At 38.7% G+C, this 27,777-nt stretch overlaps 1 protein-coding gene across 3 annotated transcripts in view; it reads left to right on the top strand.

Moving 5' to 3' along the window:
* Positions 1-27,777, top strand: part of tsnare1 (T-SNARE Domain Containing 1) — a 276,008-nt gene that overhangs the window by 239,137 nt on the left and 9,094 nt on the right. The gene's annotated exons all lie outside the window — the stretch shown is intronic.

Below are 27,777 nucleotides of genomic sequence, written 5' to 3' on the forward strand. Positions count from 1 at the left end.
CTATATTTTAATATTCATCCTTTCGAATTTTTATATACAGTGGGGCAAAAAAGTATTTAGTCAGCCACCGATTGTGCAAGTTCCCCCACCTAAAATGATGACAGAGGTCAGTAATTTGCACCAGAGGTACACTTCAACTGTGAGAGACAGAATGTGAAAAAAAATCCATGAATTCACATGGTAGGATTTGTAAAGAATTTATTCGTAAATCAGGGTGGAAAATAAGTATTTGGTCAATAACAAAAATACAACTGAATACTTTGTAACATAACCTTTGTTGGCAATAACAGAGGTCAAACGTTTACTATAGGTCTTTACCAGGTTTGCACACACAGTAGCTGGTATTTTGGTCCATTCCTCCATGCAGATCTTCTCGAGAGCAGTGATGTTTTGGGGCTTTCGCCGAGCAACATGGACTTTCAACTCCCACCACAGATTTTCTATGGGGTTGAGGTCTGGAGACTGGCTAGGCCACTCCAGGACTTTCAAATGCTTCTTACGGAGCCACTCCTTTGTTGCCCGGGCGGTGTGTTTTGGATCATTGTCATGTTGGAAGACCCAGCCTCGTTTCATCTTCAAAGTTCTCACTGATGGAAGGAGGTTTTGGCTCAACATCTCACGATACATGGCCCCATTCATTCTGTCCTTAACACGGATCAGTCGTCCTGTCCCCTTGGCAGAAAAACAGCCCCATAGCATGATGTTTCCACCCCCATGCTTCACAGTAGGTATGGTGTTCTTGGGATGCAACTCAGTATTCTTCTTCTTCCAAACACGACGAGTTGAGTTTATACCAAAAAGTTCTACTTTGGTTTCATCTGACCACATGACATTCTCCCAATCCTCTGCTGTATCATCCATGTGCTCTCTGGCAAACTTCAGACGGGCCTGGACATGCACTGGCTTCAGCAGCGGAACACGTCTGGCACTGCGGGATTTGATTCCCTGCCGTTGTAGTGTGTTACTGATGGTGACCTTTGTTACTTTGGTCCCAGCTCTCTGCAGGTCATTCACCAGGTCCCCCCGTGTGGTTCTGGGATCTTTGCTCACCGTTCTCATGATCATTTTGACCCCACGGGATGAGATCTTGCGTGGAGCCCCAGATCGAGGGAGATTATCAGTGGTCTTGTATGTCTTCCATTTTCTGATGATTGCTCCCACAGTTGATTTTTTCACACCAAGCTGCTTGCCTATTGTAGATTCACTCTTCCCAGTCTGGTGCAGGTCTACAATACTTTTCCTGGTGTCCTTCGAAAGCTCTTTGGTCTTGGCCATGGCGGAGTTTGGAGTCTGACTGTTTGAGGCTGTGGACAGGTGTCTTTTATACAGATGATGAGTTCAAACAGGTGCCATTCATACAGGTAACGAGTGGGGGACAGAAAAGCTTCTTACAGAAGACGTTACAGGTCTGTGAGAGCCAGAGATTTTCCTTGTTTGAGGTGACCAAATACTTATTTTCCACCCTAATTTACAAATAAATTCTTTACAAATCCTACCATGTGAATTCATGGATTTTTCTTTCACATTCTGTCTCTCACAGTTGAAGTGTACCTCTGGTGCAAATTACTGACCTCTGTCATCATTTTAAGTGGGGGAACTTGCACAATCGGTGGCTGACTAAATACTTTTTTGCCCCACTGTATATATAGGTTGGCTATATATAATAGGCAGGTGGTAAAACATAAAGTATATAGATTCTGTTAGTCAGACACAGCCACTCCAAATCACCAATTAGATATTCAATATTCAATTAGAATTAGAGATAAGACGAGATAAGAGAAGATTAACTTTGGAGTTGCTGAAGATGTTTTGTGTTTATCCTACCATTATTAACTCATTCACTGCCAGCCATTGGCAGTGAATGAGTTAAACCTATTGACTCATACACTGCAATTGACGGCTATAGACGTCAATGGCAGTGAATGAGTTAAATAGTTTTAATAGAAAAACTGTAGAAAGTTTAACTTTGTTCATATCAGAAGGGTTTGTATTCCTGCATGATTAATAATGCTGCCACATGTCATTAATGCAAAACCTAATATAATATGCATAAACCTAATACAGCCTCATGGCTGGAATAGCTTCTTGACAAACTTTGTTTTATTTATTTATTTTCTTCCAGGGATGGGTGGTGGTGGAAATCGAGTAGAGCAAAGTGTTCTATTCATAAAACAGCAGGCTGCATCGATGCTGTGGTGTTGACTAGCCTGTGCTGATTCAGATTATTTTGGACAAAACAATCACACAATCACATGTCTGGAGTTTTTAGGCCATCTGAACTGTGGCACTGACTTGGGAAACAGGTGAATATTAATAAAGCCATTGTCCAGATGGCCAACTAACTCCAGACATGTGATTGTGTTGTCCAAAATAATCTGAATTTCAGTTTTATTACAGCTAGAATAGATAAAAACTTGACTTAAAAATACAGATGGAATCATGCTGATATTTTGCAAACTGAATTTTACTCTTAGAAATTTTTAAAATGAAATCCTGAATCTTTCAATGTGCCATTTTATGATGAAGTGCAATGTACAAACACTCTAGTGTAAGATGAATTCTAACACCTGTGGCGACGGGCAGAGATCACAGCCCTGTCATTCTGTCTCATAGTTTCAGTGCCTGTTCTTCAGGTATTTTGCTGACTTTTCTGAGAATAAACACACCTTTGCAACTCATTTAGATGCGCTAACAGGTGCTTTGTAGTATACGGTAACCTTTGTTGCTTCTAACCTTCTCTGTGTTTGAAATAAGTTGATCTCACAGCACAGCTGCTGACATTAGTGTTTTGTTTATATTGCCAACAGTATGCCGTACTGGCTTTATCTATACCTCAGCAGCTTAGTAGTACTTGCTTTTAAATAAAGTTTGTACTTCAGTGAGTTAAGTGAGCTAAGAGCAGCTAACAAAGTAAACCTACAACATTCAGGAGTTAATTATAACTAAAGGGGGAGCTTGTTAATTTGTTATAGAGCCACAAATTTAGCATAGGGAGCAGGTCAGGGTGGATGGAGGGGTGGAAAGATCATTGCAGTATTCTGTTAGCTTTGTTTCTTCTACACATGACTGTTCCATAACTTTAACCATGTTCATTACTGTAACCGTGAATGAGAAATGATCAAAAAGTTCTACAAAGAGGTTGATGAAAATCAAAACTTTGCCATAGAAAAGTTGTAAGAGGACAAAAATCAACTACTGAGTGAATTCACAAAAGGATTTTGTGAGTCAGGTTTCAGAGTTTTCAGTTGTCACCCAAAGATAATGCCTCATCCTTGTTATTTACCTCTCGGTGACTTTGTCCACTTCCTGAAAATCAAAATAATTCAATGGATCATCGTTTTCATGCACAGGAGGAGATCCATCACCCAATACAGAAGCAAAATGCAAACGATTATATAATCACACTGAAAACAGTCCTAGGTGCCTAAACCAAACCACAGCCTTTGCATAGCTTTAAAAAGGTTAATAGAATAAAAGGGTTATTGATTTTTCTCCTGGTGTTACACTGGATAGAACTTCAGCAAAACATTTTCCTTCAAATCAACTTTGAAGATTGCTTTTAATCTAATGTCAACAGCAGGTCAACCCCACAGGCCTCAGCATGGCTATAGATGTCTATTCTTTTTGCTACCTTAATTTTCTAATCTGTTTTTCAAACCACTGTTTTTTCTTTGTGTTATAACCTGTTCAAATGTTGTTTTGATCCCCATATTTTATTTTCACTACAGTAAAAACAAAACAATCAAATTTAAAGGTTTACAATACTCGTATTTCTGCTATTGCTTTCTGACAATCAAATGCATTTCCAGCTGAAATCTCCTTCTGCTTTATTTATTCAGCTCTCAGATTAGTGGCTCTTCATGTTTATGGAAATACACCAAAAATCTTTGTTTTAGCAGATGAGGCAGGATTACTTACTTTGTGTGTGTGTGTGTGTGTGTCAGCGTGTGAGCAAGGGAGAAGAATAAGTATCCTTGTTTCCACTGGAGGGAAATAATAACATAATAACTCTGAATTCTCTGAACTCTGAGTTTAGCCCAAGTGACTGGGTTTATTGAAATAGCATGGCAGTCACAATACCAGCAAAGTCAAGAAGTTCCTTTTCTAAAGTTTGAAATGGTCACCTGGCTCCAGCTCCGTCAAACGCAGTGGTATCTGCAGAACACTTCAATTTTACTACCAAACTATAACATCACAGTACAAGTGATTTTAGCACCAGAAGAATTAAGTGAATTATCAGTTAATTAGTTTTAAAATAAAACAGGATCTATCAAAGTGGTAAAATAATGGAGGTTTAGAAGACTGAAAAGACCAAGTCATGAGAGACAGATTTCATGGAAACGTCAGTGACATATTCTGATTGCCAAGTGTTAGAGTTGGGGTTGACATCATCACTAATGATAAATTCGAACTTGGGAAGTAAAAGGGATAGTTAGTGACATACAGTACACATGGAGAGGGTTAGATGAGAGGATTGATACTAAGCTCAAACAGGTACTGATGATATGAAACCAGAGGTAGCAGGTCTTTAGCCTATACAGGAACGTAGCGAGAATGTCTGTCTCCAAAGTCTGAAACTTACAAACGTACAAATTGTGGTTTTGCAGGGAGTTCTGTGTCGGGTAGATTCTTTTTTTTTTTCTTTCTAAGAATTTGCTAAAGCTTTAGTTCCTTAGTAATCAGAGTCAGAGATAATCAATGTAATGTCCATATAATCCGTGGTTATAACAAATTAGGCATATAAATGATCGGTAGTTGATTCCAAGTGTTGTTATAACTTTCAAGATTAGGTCTATAGAGATACTGATACAAGTGAAGGTGGCCATCACTGGGGTGGTGGGAATCATGTTAGTTGGTAAAATCAAAATCAAAAAATAGCATTTGTTCTTGCAAATGGACAGTAACTGTCCTTGTCCTGTTGTGACAGTCAGTGAAATTATGAAACGAATGTATTTCAGTTGAAAGTTTGCTTTGTGGCAGAAGTTCATATAAAGTCACAGGCACGTCACTGCAACTCCCCCTGGCTTCTGCTCCGCGGCTGCTGAGTGAGCCCTCATCTGGGACTCTCCTCAGCTCTTACTGGGACAGTGGCGCGGCTGCCCCTCTGTTGGTCTTCTTTGGTCTCTTGTGTTCTGGGGGCCTCTGGATGTCTGGAGTTTTTATCTCCTCCATACCTGCTTCATGCCCTGGAGGACGGGGCTGTGCCCCCCCCCCCCCACACACACACACACACCCTCTAGCAGATCATTACATGTAGGAACCTTTAAAAACAAGCGCGTCCATGCTCACAGGTGTACACACGGGTGCTCACACACACAAACTACACCCTTTTTGGCTCCTACCTCAAAGCACACTGTGTTCTGTCGATCTTACGTGCTGCACAATAATATTTAATATTTAGTATTTACGGTTATATTCCCATATATCATCGTGATGTTGTTTATTATGTTGCTCTCGTTTTCTTCTGCTTGTTTTCTTTTTTTCATTCTCAACAGGTGAAATTAAAAAAGTATCTACTGTTATCTATTATTAGCTAGTGGTGTTGTTTTTATTATGTTGCTCTTTGGTGATCGTGGTGATCCAGATGTTTTGTTTGTTTTTCTTTTTTTTTCTTCTTTCTTCCCCCCTTTCTCATCATCTCTTCTCCCCTCTATTTTTCTTTCTCTCCCTCTCTTTCTTTCATTCTTTCTCCCTGTCCTATCCCCCAGTCATGTCTGTCCCATCTTTAAAAAACGAAAATAAAATAAATACATAATTATAATAAAGGTCAATCAAATGGACCAATATGGCAAGGCCATGATGATCCACTTGGTAAAGTAAATCCACTTGGCATCTTTCTTGGCCTTCAGACAACAATTCTGACGGCTAAAGATTCAAACGGGACACAAAAAAAAAAAAAGTTCATATAAAGTAAGTTTAAACAAAACTTATTCTGAACCTTTAGTGGCATGCACCTTAAAGAAATTATTAGTAAAATTAAAAATATTAGTAGTAAAACAGCTGACTTTAGAGCTTTTACTGAGTGTCCTCTTGTCTTTAGAACTCTCTCCCACATTCACAACATTGATTCTCTCGGCATCTTCATAACCAGATTTAAAACAAATCATGTGTTTTTAATTTTATGTTGCACTGACATGTAATTATACTGTCACCAAGTTTTGGCCCAGATGTTCTTTATTATACACACCAAAAAATTTAAAATTAATTTCTATGGAGAGAAATCAGCAGATAAAATTTAGCAGTTACATCACACACTGCCACGAGACTGTGCTGTTCATGCAGACATGTGACAAGCCTCTATTACACCCACTAACTGGTCATCTAACCCATCTGCCTAACCCCTCTCCCACTCATGTCTCATTAAAAACTAAATGAATACTAGCAGGTGTTGCTTCCCATGTGTCAACCAACAAGACAGACTGCCACGAGGCTTTTCTGTTTGCTATTAATTTCTGTATCTTATTAATAATTATTCTTGATAATAAAGAAGCACTTATTTTCCTTAACAAAAAAATTAATTAAGACATAATATTTGTGTTATCACGATATGCTGTGAGCCCCAACTTTATTTATATACAGCAATCTGAGAAGCCAGGCTGTTCTGCAACTTAATTTAAGGTTTAAATCAACACAAGCTTTATTAATTTGTTTAGTTTTTATTGGCCAAGGTTTGTTTGTTGGAGATGATTTTCTTTAATATTTGACTTAAAAATGGATGGAATGAGTCTAAACACCAAGCTTAACAACATTATTGGTAAGTAAGTGTAAGCCCATTGGCTTTAATTATTTGATGTTAACGACAATATTTTTGACCTTTTAAACTAAGTAGTTTCTTTCAACCATTTAAAATGAATGATGTAACAGATTAAAAAAAAATGCTGATTTTATAAAATAAACTCACCACAAATTAATTATTTTGGAATATGCAGTACTCTGAAACTCCTGCATTTGAGTTCCTTTTTTTGACGAACATTTCTTCAGATTCTCTCCTCCATTTATTGTGAAGGTGACTGATATCTTCATTATAACTATAATCCAGATAGAAACTCTGTTAAAATGAGTGATTGACCACTTCATTGCTCAGTGAGCTCTCTCGTGTCCTGTCTCGTGCTCGTATGAGCCTGTGTGTCCATGTCAATGGTAGATTGCAGCAATTAGGCTCAAAATCCCAAAAAAGAAGTTTGTAGTTTGAGCAGCAATTCTGACCAAGAAGAACAAAAACAAAGTTAAGGAAAATTGCAATGAATCAATGAAAAGATAAAGTAGATCAGGGAAGGCAAACGTGAACAGTTATGAAAAGGACATCAGTATAAAAATGTTGTTAATAAAAACAAGTGAAAGCAGGAACTTTAACTTCAGTGTCATCAGTGACGACCCGTGGCCCACATCTTAATTCTGTTTTTTAGACACAAGCAAAAACAATTTTTGGAAGAAACAATGTAAATAGTTTTTGATGGATACCAGCCAGAATTTTCTATTGGTGCCCTAACAGCCAAGACAAAAAAAAGCCATATTATGAAGCCACTTGGTTAGGGTCATGACTGATGAGGACTGAGACCGAGGGGTTTTTACAGTGAGGACAAGCAGAGCCTTTATACACATCTGAAGGATAAGGGATCAGACCTTGACTGGGATTCAAATGAAAGACATGAAACTCATTATCAGTTTAAGAGTAACAGGCAGATAAGAAAGAATTTAAAAATATTTTGGTAATCTTGTGAAATCTATTCCATCAAGTTATGCAAAAAAATGTAATAGGCTTTTTAAACAATTTGTATCAAAATAACACATATGAGCCAAGTTCATTTATTTGTAAAGATTATTATCAAAATTCAAAGGAGCTGACTAAGATATAAGGTTTCAACATTCAACAAATAATATTTTAAAGTGCTGAGAGGCTAAACTCATTATGCTGCTGTATTGTGGTCACATGCAAAAGGGGTCATCATAGCAGGTAGCTCTGTGTGTTTGATTTGGCAGACTTCTACGTCAGAAGCTTTTCTTGACACAACAACATAGGGGATTTGTGCCTCCTCTTTTATTTAAACATGTAAAATGACTATACTATGGAGATCTTGATACCAAAGCTGAATATATTCACCTATCAATAATATACTAAATAGTATGTCATGTCACATTCATTGTTTTCATGTGTTTTCTACATCATATATATTGCATACCTAAGAAGTTGTGTAATGACCGCAGAGTTGTGTCTAGATGGTGTGTCTTTACCAAGATCAGCTCAAGCAGATTTGGTGCATTAGCTGACCTTGCTATGGTAAAGAACAATCGGCATTAGTGATGAGTAGATTCGTTTTATTTAATAAAATGCTTTTTGGCTAATATTAGTTGCTAAGGTGGATATAGTGCATCATTGATCAGTCAGGCCACCAGGAGACAGAACCTTTGTTTTACTCTTACTTAGTGCAAAGTAAAAGATTATTATATTAGACTGCTGAGGTTCTGAGGAAATTCTTTTCTTCTGCAATTTCACTGTATGCTGACACGTTTTAGAAACAGGCTATGTCCATATGGTATAGAGTTTTAAAAATTAGTCTGCTGTTGTAGCCTTTGTTTCGTTTTCTAAGTAGCTCACAAATCATTTGTTGGCAACACAAATGTTTGTAGCGTATTGTAACTACCAGCTGGAGAAAGAAATAGTAAAGTGCCCTTTAAAAGAATTCTGTTGTTTTCTATAAAACACGGTATGCTTTATCAACAGATCATTTTTACCCCTTAGCAAATCATGTAACTGGTAAAAATAAACCATCATCTCATAGTGAATTTTGGGGTGTGCGGGACACACATGCAGATGTTGCAATACCAGCAGGGGGAGATAATATATTTAAAGCCAAGTTCCTTTCAAGGAAGGTGTGAAGTACATTTCAGAGTCCTTCTGTGCCAGAAAAGATTAAGTTAATATGTATTTACATGTAAATGTGTTAGTAATGTCTCTTAAACACTTTCCCAGGAATATATATATATTTTTGTTGTTGGCTTATTATTATGTTGGCTTGAAATAAAATATCTGCTGGTACTGGAACTTACTGCAACTTGTGCTTGCAAATGAACCCAGTGGATTGGTGTGGCTATTACACGCTTTGCTGCAATACTGGGTTAGACTGAATAGAAATTAATGTACAGCCAGGGCAAGTTTATGGGCTCAAATTGTGGTCATAAATATTTTGTCACTTGTAAATCAGCATTTGTAAGTGTAAAAAGAATTTGTGTGTGTGTGTAAACCAGATTTGTATGTGTAAAAAGAATTTGTGTGTGGACTCAGCCAAAAAATACATGTGAAACTCTGCACTCAAGTTTCAAGTTACAAGTATGAATTTTGACCCTGTTTTTCTTCCTTTCATCTGATTGGCCTATGTCATGTCAATCACAAATTTAACTATCCAATCAGAGAACAGATGGGTTTGGCTGTTGGAGGGGTGCTTTTTTGAACTGCAGGTCCTTGAAGGGTAATACAGTTTGAAGCTGGAGGATCTCTATGTAAATATCCGATAGCAGTTAGGTCCCCTAACTTTCAGTAGCTGTTGAAAGGATAAAGTTGTGCTATATCAGTGGTTAGAAATACCATTATTACTTTAGAATTAGTTTAACACAAAGTCAGGGCTGACCCGGGACCATGGCTGTGAGTCACAGTGCGCAGCATAAAGGTCCTTTCACATCTGACGCAGCATGTGCTGCTAATGCTAATGCTAATGCTACTGCTAACTAAAAGCCAAGGATCCAGAATTTGTTGCGCTGGCTGCTGAGCTCTGTGGGTTTTTGCAGCAGCTCTACCTGTACTAGATGCACCTGCTCCTTGTCTTTTCTATCTCTAACTTTATGTCCTCTACAAGAGTTTCTGGGTTTTTTTGCTGGTTCTTCAAATATTCAATAAAAACATTTGTTAATTCATAACGGAGAAAGCTTTGTAACTATCCCCACTAGTGAAGACTGTCATTTCCACAATACTGCCCCCCCTAGGTCCGCAGCGCTGTTGAAAAGAGGTCCCTGTATTAAGCACGTAAACCTGTGACACAAAAATCACCAAACTGAGACCACCACAGACTGTTTTCCTTCGTGGTGATGAAGGAAAATGCTGGGCTGGCATGTGAAAGGGCATTTATTGGTAAATGGACTGATTCTTATATAGCGCTTTTCTGCTCTCCCGGAGTACTCAAAGCGCTCTATACAACACGCCACATTCACCCAGTCACACCGATTCTCACAAGAACTACCTCTATACTAAGTGCTTTCTAACTACACTCATACACATTCATACTCCGATGGATGCATCGGAGAGCAACTTGGGGTTAGTATCTTGCCCAAGGACACTTGGCATGCAAACTGGAGGAGCCAGGGATCGAACCTCCAACCTTCCGATCAGTAGGTGACCTGCTCTACCTCCTGAGCTACAGCCACCATTATTCCATAAAACACCCCTCCATTAGCCAAACCCACCTGTTCTCTAATTGGATAGTTAAATTTGTGATTGACATGACATTGGCCAATCAGATGAAAGGAAGAAAAACGGGGTCAAAATTCGTGCTTTTGACTTGAAACTTGAGTGCAGAGTTTCACGCGTATTTTTTGGCTGAGTCCACACACAAATCTTTTTTACGCACACACAAATTCTTTATACACATACAAATCCCGATTTACAAGTACAAAATATTTATGACCACAATTTGAGCCCATACAGGTTGCCTAGCAACATTATTGATTTCAGTGCTATAAAAAGAATTCCCAAAAGCCATTTAGATGTTGATAATCCTGGTACCCTAAAAATTCAAATGGTAAGTTTCATCCAAATTAATTTACCATATTTTTCGGACCATAAGACGCACCGGATTATAAGGCTTTACCCAACTCATTCTTCTTGCTTCCTCCACTTCTGTACCATTGATTCATTAATGTCGAATTGTTTACAGTTTCCTGCCATGTGATTGCATTTGTCCCTAACAATCGGGAACCCTCACATTAACTTTTGTCAAGTGGAAAAAAGTTAGCATTCATCCTCCAGCTTCACTGTGTTTATGTTATGCTAACATAGCTGTGTCGCTAGCGATCACATAGCACATCATTATAGTAGTAATGATGTGCTAGTCCAACTTCAGTAACCCTCCAAAAGTTGATTCTGTTCATCTGGACGTAGCGTTTTGTGGGAGAAACGTTTCGTCACTAATCCAAGTGACTGCTTCAGTCTCAGCTGACTGTAGGTTTCCCCAATCTTATAAACAGGACATTTGCATAATGACTGAAACCAGCCCACTGAAGGAACCTGTAGTGATCCCGTACGTGTCAGGAGTATCGGAGCAATTGAGATGCATTTTTTCTAAACACCGGGTCTCTGTGGCTTTTAAACCCCAAAACACACTGCGCCAAAAACTGGTCCACCCCAAGGATCGGGTCCCCCGACACAAACAGAGTAACATAGTGTACAGTGAACAGAATCAGCTTTTGGAGATTTACTTACCTGGATGATTGAGAATGCATCAAGACGAAACTTCAGTAACCCAACAAAGGTCACTGCTGTTTTGTTTCCTGTCTTCATTTATGTTGGAAGTGATAGCTGAGCTGTACGTTTTAATTTTTTCAGAAATCTCTCAGTCAGAACATGCTATATCATGTTTAGGTGGAAACTAGCGAGCTAACTTCTTGCTAACTTCTAACTCCGTTAAATTCAATAGATTCTGTTTTCATGGATGCCTGGATGTTAAATTTAATTGTTACACCTAGTAAAGCAGCAACGCTGATCATTTTATTAAAGATGAAAGAATTTAGACAGTTTTTAACTCTCGGTGATGGTGCAGTGTTCGTTTGACTTTGGGACCTGAAGTAGACAGAGTTTTGGACCCAGATTACTCTGCAAGGCTCCTCACTACGGTAGCCGTAATACTCTGACAATCCATCAAGGCTTCGTAGCTTACCAAAGTCGGATTTTTAAGTGCCATGTACCACATAAAATTCAATTCGAAGACAGTAAACACAACAAGAATTCAAACTTATGGCGCACCAGATTATAAGGTGCACTATCGATTTTTGAGAAAATTAAAGGATTTTAAGTGTGCCTTACAGTCCAAAAAATACAGTATGCAGGAGGATTTAGGGAACAGATATACGTATATATGCTACTATTATGGCAAGATGATGATGACTAATTATGGCAGTGTTGGCTGCCAGGCTGCACTTACTGAGACAGAGCAGATGACAGAACAGTGCTGTTTGCCGTGCAGAGCAGTGGGGGAACCATGGCTGAAATGAGCAGAGGATCCAGAGCCTTCCGGGGGAGCGTCCATTCTTGGAAGTAATGAAGGAGGTGTTCAAATTCATTGGCTGCATCCTCCTGAGGCCGCATTTGAAGGCTGATTACGTCACAGCAACGCTACGAAGGCTGTCCAAATTCGTAGACTCCTACAAATGTGGCCAACAAATGCGTCCTCCTTTTTCTCAGATTTGAAGGATGGGTCGGCTGTATCCTTCGTGACCCACCATATCCCAGAATTTGGACACAGCTGAAATTCCATGACCTAGCTGTTAGCTTGTGCTCCATGCTTTGTGAAAACATGGGGACACCAACAATCTAAGCTTGTTGTCTGTTTAAAAGAACATGAGTGAAAGAGTGATTATCAGTACAAGATGGGGGACAAAGAAGCGTAACAAGTACCATACATCAGTTTAATGAAGGTGACGATGACAGAAGTAAGTGGGGAGCTGCTTCTGCTTTCAAATCAATAGACAGGCTGTTTATGGCACTCTAAATAATGCAAAGACTACACCTTATTCCTCTATTGCTCTCACAGCCTGTTTCCAGAGACATTGGAGCAGTGTGATTCTCTCTATATGGAGGGGATATAGTTTATGATAAGCACATTTAAACTAAGCTACATTCATTAACACAGTAATGGTTACTTGCAAACTAGAAATTTTGTGTTGTTTTGCCCATCCTGAGTCATCACAGTCCTAACCTCAGCTATTACAGATATGACGGGGGCAAAGGGGAATTGTAAAAGCCTGTTATTACATAGTGTATGTTTGGGCTAAACCAACTGGCCAGTGATTCAGAGGTCTGAAAATTGCTGTCATTAATCAAAATAAAATTAACCACTGAGGCATTTTAGCAGAAGCTTCAAAACAAAACTATAACTTTTGCTGCTGCTACTAGAAGTAGTAATTACATGAAGCGTTTGCAATTACTGTAATTCTGTTTATCAGCGGACCCTGTGTAACTATTCAAACAGGAATTAAACATTTTTCCAAGAGGAATAGTTGGAAATGAAGGACTTTTTTGTTCTCTGACTAATTTACAGCACTTGTGAAGAAGGAAAGGAAATCCTTGGTAATATATAATATTACTCAACAGCTAATTAGTGAGGTACCTATTCTGTCCAACTAACATTACCTTCCGTATCATTATCACATAGTGTGGTAAAGCAATGTACTAATTGATAGTATGCAAGTCAGCTCTCTCTGTAGTATACTAAGAGAAACTATTTAGCCAACAATCAACCGTTTAATGAAAGGCTGACACAGAAATAAAGCATCTAAAATGCATTTGGGAACATGTCATCACTGTTTGTGGTAATATTAAAGCCAGTAAAGCCAAAACAAGTAATGGTAAATACCTGGGTTCTTACATGGTGCTTTTCTACTCTACTTAAGCACTCAAAGCAATTTATATATCATGCTGTTCTATAAAGGCAGCCTCTGTGTGTTGTGCTAATCAAACCATGTTAGAACTTTAGCAGAACTTTTTTTCTGTTTTTGCTATTTTCCTGCTGAATTTTAAACATTAACATAAGCCACATTTTGAGCACCTTTTCCCCACTGATAAATATTAAAGAATTAATGTAGTGGATGCATGTTATATTTAGCCTCCAAAGCTGCTTTAGTCACTATGAAACACAGCAGACACGCTCACACTCAAAGAGGCTTATTTAAATTATGTGAAAAGCTAAGTTGACAACACAGAGCTGGAACTGAAGAGTGCTGTGATGATATGACAAAAAATAAATATTGAAAAAGATATATATTCAGGAACCAGGTTTCCAGCAATTATTTCACACAAGGGTGCAAAAACAATTATTTTATTTAGCTTCCTCTTAAGCTGAAACAAGCTTATTGCTTGTGGACGTGATTTTGATGAATGCCTCACTAAGTGCCGCTGGACACGTGTTTGTATATATTAAACAAACATGAGGTATGTTCTGTGGAACGTCTGAATCTCAGTCCCTCTGAAGCAGATTTGAGCCAGTGAAGGGGAACTTGTGAGTCACTGCCACAGTTAGTGGAGTTCTGTGGGCCTAGTATCGTTAATCCATGTCTATGAACAAGTGTGACAATAAGCTCTCTGTCTGAACAGCAATCCTCTTAGGCAAAGCTTTGTGGGTAAACTCGCCTCATGCAAATTCTAAACCCCATTAGCTTTGAGGGACTAGTCAGCTGCATTGAGATTAATGGCCAAGTGACTACTTGATTTAATAGGGTTATTTCACATCTTCCGGGGGAAAAATAAACAACAAAGTTAATGCAAGACATTTGTCACTGACGTCCTCAATCTCTCTACTCTAAGTGGGAGAACTTTCTTGTGTGTGCAGATGTGTTACTTACTCCGGTGGAGTAGTTGGGAGGCTTTTCAGATGTTACTACTTTAGGAATAATTATTTGGAGTAAGCTTCAATTGTTTGGACACTAAAGTGGAAAGTTTTTGTGCACAGCAAAGAGATATCAGAAAGTGAATGCAACAAGGAGGGAAAGTAGCATGGAATTTTTCATTACAGGGTAAAAAATGAAAATCCTTATTTATCTCTTTTCCATGCCGTCAGCTTACTCCAAACTTTGCTGGAGGGGATTACTGCCTGGGTGGGTAAGGCTCTGTCACCGCAGAGTGGGAGACAACACACTGTGACAACGGTGATCTGAGGGCCCTGCCGACTCCTCCAACTCACAGCTGTGAAGGAATGATTAGCCAAAAGTTGAGCAGGAGCCTTTAAATACTTTTTCATGACCTTTAATCCACCAATCAAATGAAAATGCCACCCTTCCCTCAGCTGCAAAACACAACCAAATATTCCACTGCTGAGCTCCAAGCATGGACCAATAACAGCTTTCCACGGAATCTGAGATTAACTAAAGCTGGCCAATTACCTTAACAGGTGAAATGAGTGCCGTCTTCCAGTTAGGAGATTAATGCTGGATCATGCGAGAGCAACCATGGGAATGGGACTGCTCAGAGTGACACACTGGAGATATTCAGGTCTTTGAAAGAGTTTGAAGAGGATTTTTACTTATAATATACTGAGTTATAAATCACAGCAGCAGTCAACAGTATGCAGCACATGAAAAAAAACTACCGCAGACTTACAGGCCAATATACAAATAAAGTGTGGTAGTCCCCAAAAGTTGATTCTGTTCATCTGGACGTTTTCAGTGGGAGAAACGTTTCGTCACTCATCCAAGTGACTTCTTCAGTCTCAGCTGACTGCAGGTTTCCCCAATCTTATAAATAGTACATTTGCAAAATTACGGAAACTAGCACCACTGAAGGACAATTGGGAGGTCCATGGTCAGTCCATAATACTTTCTTCAAGTCACTGACCATCTCGAAATCAAGGAGGGGGCCTAAGGGTACATCTTTTGTCATCTTACAGTGCTGTGATTGCAGCCATTCCCGAACTCTCTGTAAATGGTACTCATGATCAGTTGGCTTTGATCAGTGGTCGTTGATCAATGGTCATGAGAATTTGCATAATAATGATCAAGGAACTGACCTCACAGCTTGTAGCTGTTGTCCTGTGAGACACTGAACAGGACAACAGCTAACGCAAGCTGTTAACTCTCAGAAACTTGTCCTCTCATTCAGGCTACGTCCACACTAGCCCGGATAGATTTGAAAACGGGGTTTTCGTCTGAAAATGCTCTGCGTCCACACTATCGTTTTCAGTTGTTTTCACAGAGTTGCGTGCCCAAATGGCTTACGTTCCAGTACTGTGCATGCGTGAAACACAAGACGATTTGACCTTCCTCATTTCTGTCTGCCGCTTATTTACTTTCCGGCTCTTTGAAACGTTGTGGCAAAATGTTGAGGAAAAGCACCGAGGTTTTTTAATGGACTAACAATAGTGATGTGCAGTACCACTGATTTCCTTTCCGATCCGATACCAAGTAAAATTCAGGGTGATATCGACAATACTGATCCGATACAGATATTCTGTACAAAAACTTAATGTTTCATTGTATTTCATAATACAATATATAATTGTATTATGTAACTGAAATAATAATATAATAATAATTAGCTTCACAATGATTACAGGACATCAGACTACTTGTTCTTATTGCTTAATAATGCAGAATTATCATATGGAAATAAAAAACCTGAAGTTGAGCGCTATTTGAGCATGTTGCCTGTCTGCAGCACTAAGGACTCTGCGAGAGATGTCTGTCTCGCCCTAGCAGCGCCTGTCCCTCTCGTCTCCTTCTCTTCTGGTTGCGTCAACATAAGCTCATCATATTCTGTGATCTGATTTACTCTGAGGTGTTTGACGAGGTTAGTGGTCTTGCCACATGTATCACAAACCGCATCTTGGCTGTTTGTGGAGGTAAAATACGTCCACACATGACTCCAGTTACGCTCAGCAATTATTGTGAGTGCGCACGCCAAGGGCTGCGACACATTTATACAGCCGTATTTTGCATATGACTATGAAAGGCGTAAGAAGAAGTAGTTCCTTCCAATTTAGTAGATCTGAATGATATAGTTTCTTTCCACTGTGTTCCTGTTAATGAAAAACTACAAATTTACCCCAAAGTACTAAAATATTGATATTTTAATATGAGAATCGATTCTAGAACATAAATTACTGGTATTGGAAGAATCGATATTTCAATATCGATCCGCACACCACTAACTAACAATGAGGTGGAATTGTTGCTGCGAGTAACACAAAAGTACAAACTTGCAAAAGCGAGTGAGTATTAAAGAATTTGAAGAAAAGCTATCTGGAGCATGTACAAATTGATATTAATCTTTAATAGGGTTGTCAAAATTCAGAGCAAGGAAACAAAACAACTGCTGTATAATGCAATTAAATCTTAGTTTAATTGGTCACATGACTGCATCATATGAATAACATGTGTTTTAGAAAGTCTCCGTTTTCGCTGTCCACACTGCAACGCGAAAGCACCGTTTTCAAATGTATGTTTTCGAGAGCGTTTTGAAAATGTTGCATTGTCCATGAGCGAAAACGCCGTCTCAGTGTGGACGGGAGGCCAAAACGGAGAGAAAACGATGCGTTTTCAAACAAAAGCGCATTAGTGTGGACGTAGCCTCAGTTTTGGCTTTGGGTCTTCCAGACCTCTTCCTGTCAGAGTTTGCCCCAGTTTCTGAGGGCCTCGTGATGGTGAAGCAAACTGTACTCACTGACACCTTGACTTTCTTTGCAGTTTTTTGTAGGAAAGATCTACATTTTAAAGTGTTATGATGGTCTGTCTCTCTTCCATTGTTAATTGCCTTTTTCTCACCATTTTTGTAGTAACACACTACTTTCTGCAGTACAATACTGTTCAACTGATGCTCACGAGGGTATGGTACCTGTGTGTTTCAACACTGCTTTTACGCAGACAGAGGGGGTTGTAATTAATCTAGAAAAGAATAGCTTTCAAGGCTTGATCAACCTTCATTGCTGCAGAACAGCTTTAAATTGTTAACCCATTTTGAGCTTTTCAATTCTGATTAAGTACTTTCTTTTTTTTAGTTTTGGGTAACTTTACCTTTTTTTTTAACCTCTGGCAGTTCACCACTTACCTTTGTTCCATTTCAGGCTATTCATTGGACTTGAATGACTTGAACTGCAATAAAAAACTGGAAAAATTGGGGTGTTCTAAAAATTTTGACCATTAGTGTATTCTTGTTATGTCATTTTTTGTTGAATTCTTACACTGAACAAAAATATAAATGCAACACTTTTGTTTTTGCTCCCATTTTTCATTAGTTGAACTTAAAGATCTGAAATATTTTCTACATACACAAAGGACCCATTACGACCAAATATTGTTCACAAATCTGTCTAAATCTTTGTTAGTGAGAACTTTTTTGCCGAGATAATCCATCCCACCTCACAGGTGTGGCATGTCAAGATGCTGAATAGACAGCATAAATATTGCATAGGTGTGCCTTAGACTGCCCACAATAAAAGGTCACTCTGAATCAGGAATGGATCAGGATGTTTATCATTATTGATAAAGAGTGGGGTCAATATTGGTCAGGCCACCAGGATAACAGAGCTTTTTAACTGTGGGACATCACAGACATTAGTGCTGGTTCATAAATGCAATTCAACGACTTGAAGTAAGAACCTTCCTATCTGAGCTCTTCTGTTATATGCATGCATTTAACATTGAGTAGGAATGTTTGTAGGATTTTTTTTCACTGATGCTTTTAGTGCTTTTTTTTAGCTAATAGTGGTTTTCACTCTGAAATGGTGCCATAATCAATTGGAGCAGAACTCTAGATCATGCCCCCCTCTCCTCTTGCAGTGTTAACTCTGTCAGGATCACAAGTACTGAATGATTTTATTATTGTCACTGAGGGAGAGATTTAAAAAAAAAGAATTTATCCGAGGCAGACACGTAAGACTCACAGTAATTGCAGTGCTTTTGCAATATGTTCTAAATTAGGCTGCAATTATTTGTAAATCTTTGCCAATATGCCTGGGATTGTAGTCAGACTGTGGGCTGCATGTGGAATCACCTGTGATTGAAATCTAAAGTGGTCACCCAGAGTTAGATGGTGCAATCCCTGTTAATCCATCAATTTTTCCTAACTGCAAGGAATCAATGATCTATTTTAATAATAGAATTTGCCCTCATATAATACATGACAGATTTCAATTGCAAATCCTGCAAAATAATAAATAACTAAAGCTTAAAGCCATAAATTCTACATACAATTAACCTGTTTCTACTTTGGGCTCTCGCTCACCAAAATGAACTGTAGCTGAAAGATGGTTTTTGTTTTCTTCTGACCTTGCACTAGAAATGTTTTTATACTTACTACACTACTCTGTTTTCACAGTATAATTTCTTTCATATCAATTTCAAATGTTTATGTTAAACAGAATAACTAAGAATTAATCATGCTATAAGCCTGGCTCCTTTTTTCCTTTAACTGACACTCCTTTTATTCAAACATCAAAGCAGTTCACAGATGGATAACAAGACGAGTGACAAAGACAAAAGAATACAAAATGAGTCGAGGCGTTTTAAACAAGGAAGCAGGAAAGAAACAGTAAACATCACAGTAAAATAGCTGTGATGGGCCATGTGGGTAGTGGGTGGTGAAAATTATGACAGTCAGTGATTACATTTTAGTCCTTCAATCTGTAAGTGCGGGTATGTGTTTTTGAAGTGACAAAAAGAGGTACTGGCTGTAATATGACAACAAATGTCTTCTCAAATCTTTAAGGAAGAGTAGAAAGATAATCTATTAAGAGCTGGTGAAATCACTCGTAACATTTCTGTCTTTAAAGATTTGTCTTGGTAATAGACTGAAAACTGGAGGAGAAAAAGCAGAAAGCAGTCACCAGTAAAATTGTGGCAGCTGAGTGAAGTGCAATAGATGTTTTAGATGTATTTGCACACAGCTAGTGCTTGAAGTCCATGTGGAAACATCTTGAGACAAAATAAATAAAATATACAAATTCTCAAGTTTATCTTTGTGTGTACAAACCAGTGTATATAACTGAGTATTTGTACAAATATATGCACATGTTTTGTTTAGTTAAGTTACAACTAATAGTTAGCTAACTCGTATTGATTATTTTAACTTGTTCATCTGTTTCTGACTTCTTTTCTTTTTTGTTGATTTTGTTTTGGAAACTGTTGTGCTGTCAGTCAGTCATTTGTTGGCATTTGTTATTTGTGGTCTCTGTTACTAAGCTAATGTTGAATGGATTTTCTTGGGAGCTGTTTTGAGGCAAGCTAAAGCATGGAATTTTCTCACTCATCCAACAGACTGACAGTGGCAACGTGAGAGTGGTCTGTCGCTAATGCTTGTTAAATAAAAATGAACAATAAAAAATGTTCAATACATGAAAAAGTTGTATAAACTAAGTTTAATATCAGTTGAACATATAAATAAAGTTAACTGGGAAAATCAAATAGGCACGTGGTATTTTTCTTTTGTGGTTCATTCCTCCTGTATTCATTTTTGAGTAATATACAACTTAGCCAACACAACTATCAATAAGCTTTGAGTTTTAAGAGGACCTTGAACGTTTCCTTTCTCTACTATAGAGACACTATTGGCTTGGTCTCCACATATCCCAGAGATGCCATTCATCTTGCTGTTGACTGACTATCAATGGTGGTGCCATAGAACCAGTTTTGGCTGTGATTTATATGAACTATTATCTTCCTGTACCTGGATGCTCTGCTCTGGAAATGGAGCTGAAGATGGGCAATCCTACCCAGTGAGCCTGCCCTGATCTAGATTAGACTGAAACTTCTAAATCTTCCAACACACTGGACAAACCAGAAAAACTGTCTCACTGAATTATAGACCACAATGTCCTTTAGTATCCAAGTTTGAATATTTCTTAATATTTTTTCACCATTAGATGGTTAAAAACAAACAAACAACCCCCCCCCCCCCCCCCCCCCCACCCCCCTATAATTATTCGACCTTAAAACGAGAACTGCCAAAGAGGGTATTTTGGACACACCTTCTCATTTAATGGCTTTTCTTTATTTTCATGACTATTTACATTGTAGATTTTCACTGAAGTTATCAAACCTATGAATGAATATGGAATTATGTAAATTATGTAGCAAACAAAAATCATGTTTAACAATTTAGATTCTTCCAAATAGCCGCCCTTTGCTTTGATTACTGCTATTTTGATTACTCTGCGCTCCATCTCATCCCGAACCATCTCCATTCTGTTTAGGTCACGTGACTCTGGAGGCCAGGCCATGGTGCAGCACTCCATCACTCTCCTTCTTGATCAAATAGCCCTTACACAGCCTGGAGGTGTATTTGGGGTCCTTTTACCTGTTGTAAAATAAATGAGGGTCCAACTAAACGCAAACTGGATGGGATGCTGTGGTAGCCATGCTGCTTCAGTGTGCCTCCAATTTTCAATAAATCCCCATCAGTGTCACCAGCAGAGCACCCCCACACCATCACACCTCCTCCTCCATGCTTCACAGTGGGAGCCATGCATGTAGAGACCATCGTTCACCTTGTCTGTGTCGCACAAAGACACAGTGAGAGGAACCAAAGATCTCAAATTTGGACTCAGACCAAAGCACAGATTTCCACAGGTCTAATGTCCATCCTTCTGTTTCTTGGCCCAAACAAATCTCTTCTGCTTGTTGCTTTTCCTTAGTTGTGGTTTCTTAGCATCTGATTGACCATAAAGGCCTGATTCACACAGTCTCCTCTGAACAGCTGATGTAGAGATGTGTCTGCTAGTGGAGCTCTGTGTGGCATCTATCTGGGCTCTAATCTGAGCTGCTGTTAACTTGCAGTTTCTGAGGCTGGTGACTCGGATGAATTTATCCTCAGCAGCAGAGGCGACTCTTGGTCTTCGTTTCCTGGTCCTCATTTGAGACCGTTTCATCGTAGCACTTGACAGTTTTTGTGACTGCACTTGGGGACATATTCAAAGTTTTAGCAATTTTCCGGACTGACTGACCTTCAGTTCTTAAAGTAATGCTGGACTGTTGCTTCTCTTAGCTGATTGGTTCTTGCCATAATATGAATTCTAACAGTTGTCAAATAGGGCTGTCAGCTGTGTACCAGCCTGAGTTCTGCACATCACAACTGATAGTCCCAAACTCATCAAGAAGGCAAGACATTGCACAAATGAACCCTGACAGGCACACCTGTGAAGTGAAAACCATTTCAGGTGACTGCATCATGAAGCTCATTGACAGGAGACCGAGGGTTTGCAGGGTATGTCCAAACTTTTGACAGGTAGTGTATCTTACTTAGATAAAAGATGAGTAATTACTACAGGGCCATGGATGGGATTCTGAGGCAGGGCAGGCCAGAGAGTCCGGAGTGTGGAGAACAAATCAGAGTGAAATTCAGAGCAGAATAGCCAAACTAGACAGTTTTAAGCCTGAGCAGTAAAGCTGAGGTGAAGCTTTAATCTGAGGCGGAGCAGAGTGGGAAGGCTGTAGATCTAGTGATGAAATGATAAACTCTGACTTTCCTATTTTTACAATATTAAAATGTGTTTATTATGTTTTTATAGCCATTTGTGAGGTCAGTTTTAAAATGTAGCCAATCAGGAGTTTCCACTCCACTTCCAACAGTGACCACTTTTTTAACTGTCTTTTTTAGAACAACCAATTAAACTTTAGTGCAACTAGTTAAACTTCAATAATCTGCTTGGCTGAAGTTAAAGAACAACAAATTTCAGCCCCACTGTACCTTCTGCACAATTTCACAGTGGTGTCTAAAAAAATATAAGAAATCCCAGCAGCAAGCAGAAGACAGTGCTACATATGGTTTTACTTTTACATCAAGAGCAACCCAAAACTCCATTATAGTTCATTGATATTATGAATTTCAATGTGTGAAGTGTTGTTAATCTATACCAACGTAAGTGGCAGAGTCTGCTGAACTTTGGTGAATATGCCAAGAGGTTAAAGAAAGTACAAGCTATGAAAATAGCACCAGATTGTTTGGGTCAATGAAGAGTCTCGTTTCCAAATCAAATTGTCATGGTCTGCCGGGGGCAAGCCGTGTGGAGTTGTAGAAAAGGACCCAAAAGGCGGCAGCTCTGGTGCAGGTGAATATTTATTTACCACTGTGGGTACAAAACAGCACTGGTGGAAAAACAAGAAACCGGAAACCTAAACTGGGTAAGCTAATAACACAAACCAGAAACGAGGATGCAGAGAGGTCCGGGGAAATACATACGGAGAGACGCAGGGAGACCGAGGGGAAACAACACAGGCGAACCAGCGACTACTAAGACAGAAAACACAACTTAAATACACTCAGAAAACACAGGGAGATTACACACAGGTGGGAAACACAGCCGGGAGTGATTAACATGACGAGACTAGGGAGGCAAACTGAAAATACTCACATAAGACGCAGACCTACACAATAAAACAGGAACTTGCACATGAAAGGACACAACTAAGAAACGCGGACTAGATACAGGAACACACGGGCAGAACAGAGTAAACACTAACCAGAGAAAGAACAGAACCACAATCACGAAGAGAAAACACAAAACGCTGGGTCAAAAGGACCCAGGATCATGACACAAATATTATATAAAGCATTATATCACCTGGCTCATGTAATATTTTGTTATATTTTATCTAATTACCTGACTTTATTGCAGTTGGTGATTTTATTTTTGTTATAAACAATAATTTTATTTTACTGTAATGACCAAGACTTACTATCCAAAGCTGAAGGTTAAGAAAAGAAAAAGAAACTGGTGAATGCTGATGGCAGAGAAGGGTGCTCTCTGTCATGGCAGGAGGTCAGAGCTTTGATGTGGCCGTGACTGGCAACACTCTCTGACTGTTTGAGCCAAACAGACGCAGTCACCCCATGGCCTCTGATCTCTACAAAGAACTGTCCTTACATCCATCCATCCATCCATCCATCCATCCATCCATCCATCCATCCATCCATCCATCCATCCATCCATCCATCTATCTATCTATCTATCTATCTATCTATCTATCTATCTATCTATCTATCTATCTATCTATCTATCTATCTATCTATCTATCTATCTATCTATCTATCTATCTATCTATCTATCTATCTATCTATCTATCTATCTATCTATCTATCTATCTATCTATCTATCTATCTATCTATCTATCTATCTATATATGTATATATATATGTATATATATATGTATATATATGTATGTATCTACAGTCCTCAACCATGTGCGCTCACAGACACACACACACACATACCTTGACAGAAATCTGCCCTATCCCTCTCCTCCTAAACTGGCGTCCTTCCAGCTGGTCAGGATGGGAACATTGTGCAGATGGGCACAAAATCACCAATCTGACGGACGCCTCAGGTCTTTTCGTGGACGGGCTCTGCAGTGTAGTGATGTTCATTCTCCTGTCAAACTTCATAGTCCTCTCATCACTCTTCCTCTCCCTACAGCACTCTCTATTCTCTCCTTCCTGTTCATTGTGCCCCTCCTCATGCTCACCTTTACTGTGTCAATTTTCGTGATCCTCTTTCACTTCGATGATAGCTTTTGATTTTTAAAAATTCTTCAAATGCTCCTATTGGTGATCCCTGTTGATGAAATGAATACAAAGCAGATATATGACATTTGAAAGGATTTTTGATCTGATCTGGCTGTCCTTTGAAGCATTATTAGCATATGTCTCCAGGATCTTTACCAATGCCTGTTTTGCTTGATATTTTAATTTTTGTTTGCTTTTAGGGTGGCCTAAATATGTTAAATGGGAACTCTGGTTCTGCTCACCTAATAAAGTTTGATCTTTTATTTATCAGTCAGGGTTTGGAAGCCCTCGAGTCCATCAAAAATCTTTAGGAAACACAAATTCATTTTCCTTCTTGCTTGGTTCTATTTAATTTAATCTTCTTTGCAAGTCTTGCCAGAGTATCTAAACAAAATTCAATAAAAATGAAAATAACGGCTACATAAAAATATAATATACAAAAAGATATGAAAGTAACTGTGTGTGTCTGGCACGCCTCTCTTTCTCTCGCTGTCTATTTAATTCTCTCTAAATGAACTGTGTGTGTGTGTGTGTGTGATACAGGGGGGAAACTCTCACTTGCAGCCCTCAGCTGCAGTGATTGAAAGTAATAAAAGATGAGTCGCTGCTGCAGGCGGGTCATTCAGTGATTATGTGGGAGTGTCTGATTGGAAGTAACAGGCTGCAGTTTAAGGTTAAATCTATGGTACATTTTTATAGCTGTTTGGTGTGTCTTTTATCAATAGAAAAAAAAATTATACTCCGTGGCCTGTAGCATGAAGCTTCCTGTTGGAGTTGTCAGAAACAAGGCTTCCAGAATAAGTCTGTATAATGTGGCTGGAGTATATTAAAAAGAAATCGGAATATGAAACAACAAGCTTTAGCTTCCAAAAACTCAGATAATGCTTAACCTCGAGTTTACATACAGAAGCAAGGTTAGCTAGCAGTTTAACCAAATGCTAAACAATCATAGTTTCAGACACTGGAAGAATATAGCCCTGAAATCAGCTGTTTTGCATTCTAAATATTCTTACACTTGTCCTGTTAGCCTATTGAATATGCAAACAAAGTAAAGATTGTAGAAAATAATCTTGATGCAAACCTAACTCTATGCAATATATATATATATATATATATATATATATATATATATATATATATATATATATATATATATATATATATATACATATAACATGCTATATTATGCTTAGGTAACATGACTTGTAGAGAAAGCTTAGTGTGGAAGAAGTTAAAGACGAGCTGAAAAGATGAGAGAAAAGAATGAAAATAAACTACAAATGGATGCAGCAAAATGTGTCCATTCAACTGACATGTTAGCTGTTGGGGCTGCTGCACCGTGAACAGTAGTACCAGCAACAAATAGTAAGCAGGCCTCCTGTGCAACGGTGATGAAGAGAAAAGGAAGGGGAAATTTAAATGGTTAAAAAATAGATATAGGGACATGAATGAATGAATGGCTACTTTTATTGTCAAGCCACTGCTAATAACTAAAGTGTAGCTTTTAATTATTGTCACATGCCACAGTGCAACACAGAAATAACCCAACAACAACTGTGCCAACCTGATTAAAACCTGTCCAAACTCTATGAGAGATATACATGTGTATAATATGTGTATGTCTGATATACATAAAGGTAAGTGTCTGTCTGTATATATATTTACATATGTACATACATATATATATATATATATATATATATATATATATATATATATATATATATATATATATATATGTATATATGTATATGTATATATATATATATATATGTATATGTATATATGTATATATATATATATATATATATATGTATTTGTATATACATATATTTACATGTATTTGTATGTACCTCGCCTTTCGCCCTATGTCGCTGGGATAGGCTCCAGCGCCCCCCGCGACCCTGAAAAGGATAAGTGGAAGCGAATGGATTAATGGATGAATGGATGGATGGATATCATCAGTGTAGAAATTACTTTTGTGTTCTAATACAGAGGATTGACACCTTTAGATTTTGAAATTTTGGCATACTCCGGTGGCTCGTGGTTTGATGAAAATTGCAAATTATAAGTGTGAAAGTGGACATTCTTGTATGGTCTCACTCTGAAGGGTAAAATATTGCAATATCAACCCATTAGTAGTGACTGTGGCCTTGTCCAATGAATATATAACCAATAGAACCAGTTACCTTTGTCAAAAACTTTTTCTGCATCTAGTTGACATTACTACTCCTTTTGTTTTGCAGCACTGTGACAGGATAATGAGATTGAGTAGCCTAGTATTTAGGCAGAGAAATCCAGTTTGCTCATTATGAATTGTTGAGAGAAATACTTCTTCTAACCTAGATGCAAATGCCGCAACTTTAATGTTGTTGTTAATTGATGACAGAGGCGCGTAACTAGATGGCAAAACAGGGTCTTTAACTGGTTAGTGATAATTTTGTTGCAGCTGCGTTCTGAAGAAATGGTGCCTTGCCATTAGGCATCTGGTTTAATGCGGTATAACTCATTAGTTTAGGTGTGTTTAAGAGATCTGTATCTTTAACTTCAACTTATTTCATTTATTTACAGGGAAATTGTTGAATTTTTCTGTAGTGCGTTTCAGCAGAATATGGTAATAGCTAAAACGGGTATTTCTTGTGGTGATTATGTGAATTGCCCAGTCGGTTGTTATGAGTGATTTTTACCCATCAGCTGTGAAATACCCTTGTAAAAGGGTATTTGTTGTCACCCTGCCAGGTGGGTGGGGTGAGCAGCGTGGACACCCAAGTTTGTGTATGTGACAACTAGAGAACAAAGCAACGTAGGAGTTTGGAATTGATACCGTAGGTGTATCTACTAAAAAATGTCAGACAAGTTTGAATGTGACTGAGCCACCTCCACAGGACAAGACTCAGCTGTCCATCTGCATCTTAAGGATAAAGGACACTCTTTCGAGGATGCCAATGTTCACATTTTGGACAGAGAGGACAGATGGTTTGAAAGAGGAGTGAAAGAAGCCATCTATGTCCACTGTGAGCGACCATCTTTGAACAGAGGCGGGGTTTACGACACCAACTCTCTGCCATCTATAATCTAGTTTTGAGATCCTTCCCAGATGCCTTAACGCCCACTCACATCCTGGACCATCTGACCTCAGGAATTCGCATGATAAGGTGGGGCCAGGTTTCACAATGAACACACCCGAAACTCTGGCTGATTGGGACCCACGCCCAGTTTCCCACCTTGGCTCAGGCGATTAGAGGATCATCAGGGGGTCCTTTTGTCCCTCTGTGGGGGGTTACTCCCACTAGGTTTATATCTGGGACTCTCCACCATTTGACCTTAGAAGTGAAGAAGCTTCTCGGATGAGAGGTGAAACGTCTTCAAGTAACTTAAAGAAGTCCAGACACTTTTCTTTGCAAGCTCCTTTGACTGAGTTCAACCTCAAGGTCAAAGTCAGAGGTTACATGTTTCTGAAAATCTTGTGAATGTGATAATTTGAGAATAAGACGAAATAGGATTTTCAACTTGATACCATAGGCATA

The sequence above is a fragment of the Aulonocara sp. 'chitande type north' Nkhata Bay genome, linkage group LG11 (assembly GCF_057382095.1).
Source record: "Aulonocara sp. 'chitande type north' Nkhata Bay isolate Kocher_YH1m ecotype deep benthic linkage group LG11, A_spYH_male_GT1.1, whole genome shotgun sequence".
NCBI classification, from domain to species: Eukaryota; Metazoa; Chordata; class Actinopteri; order Cichliformes; family Cichlidae; genus Aulonocara; species Aulonocara sp. 'chitande type north' Nkhata Bay.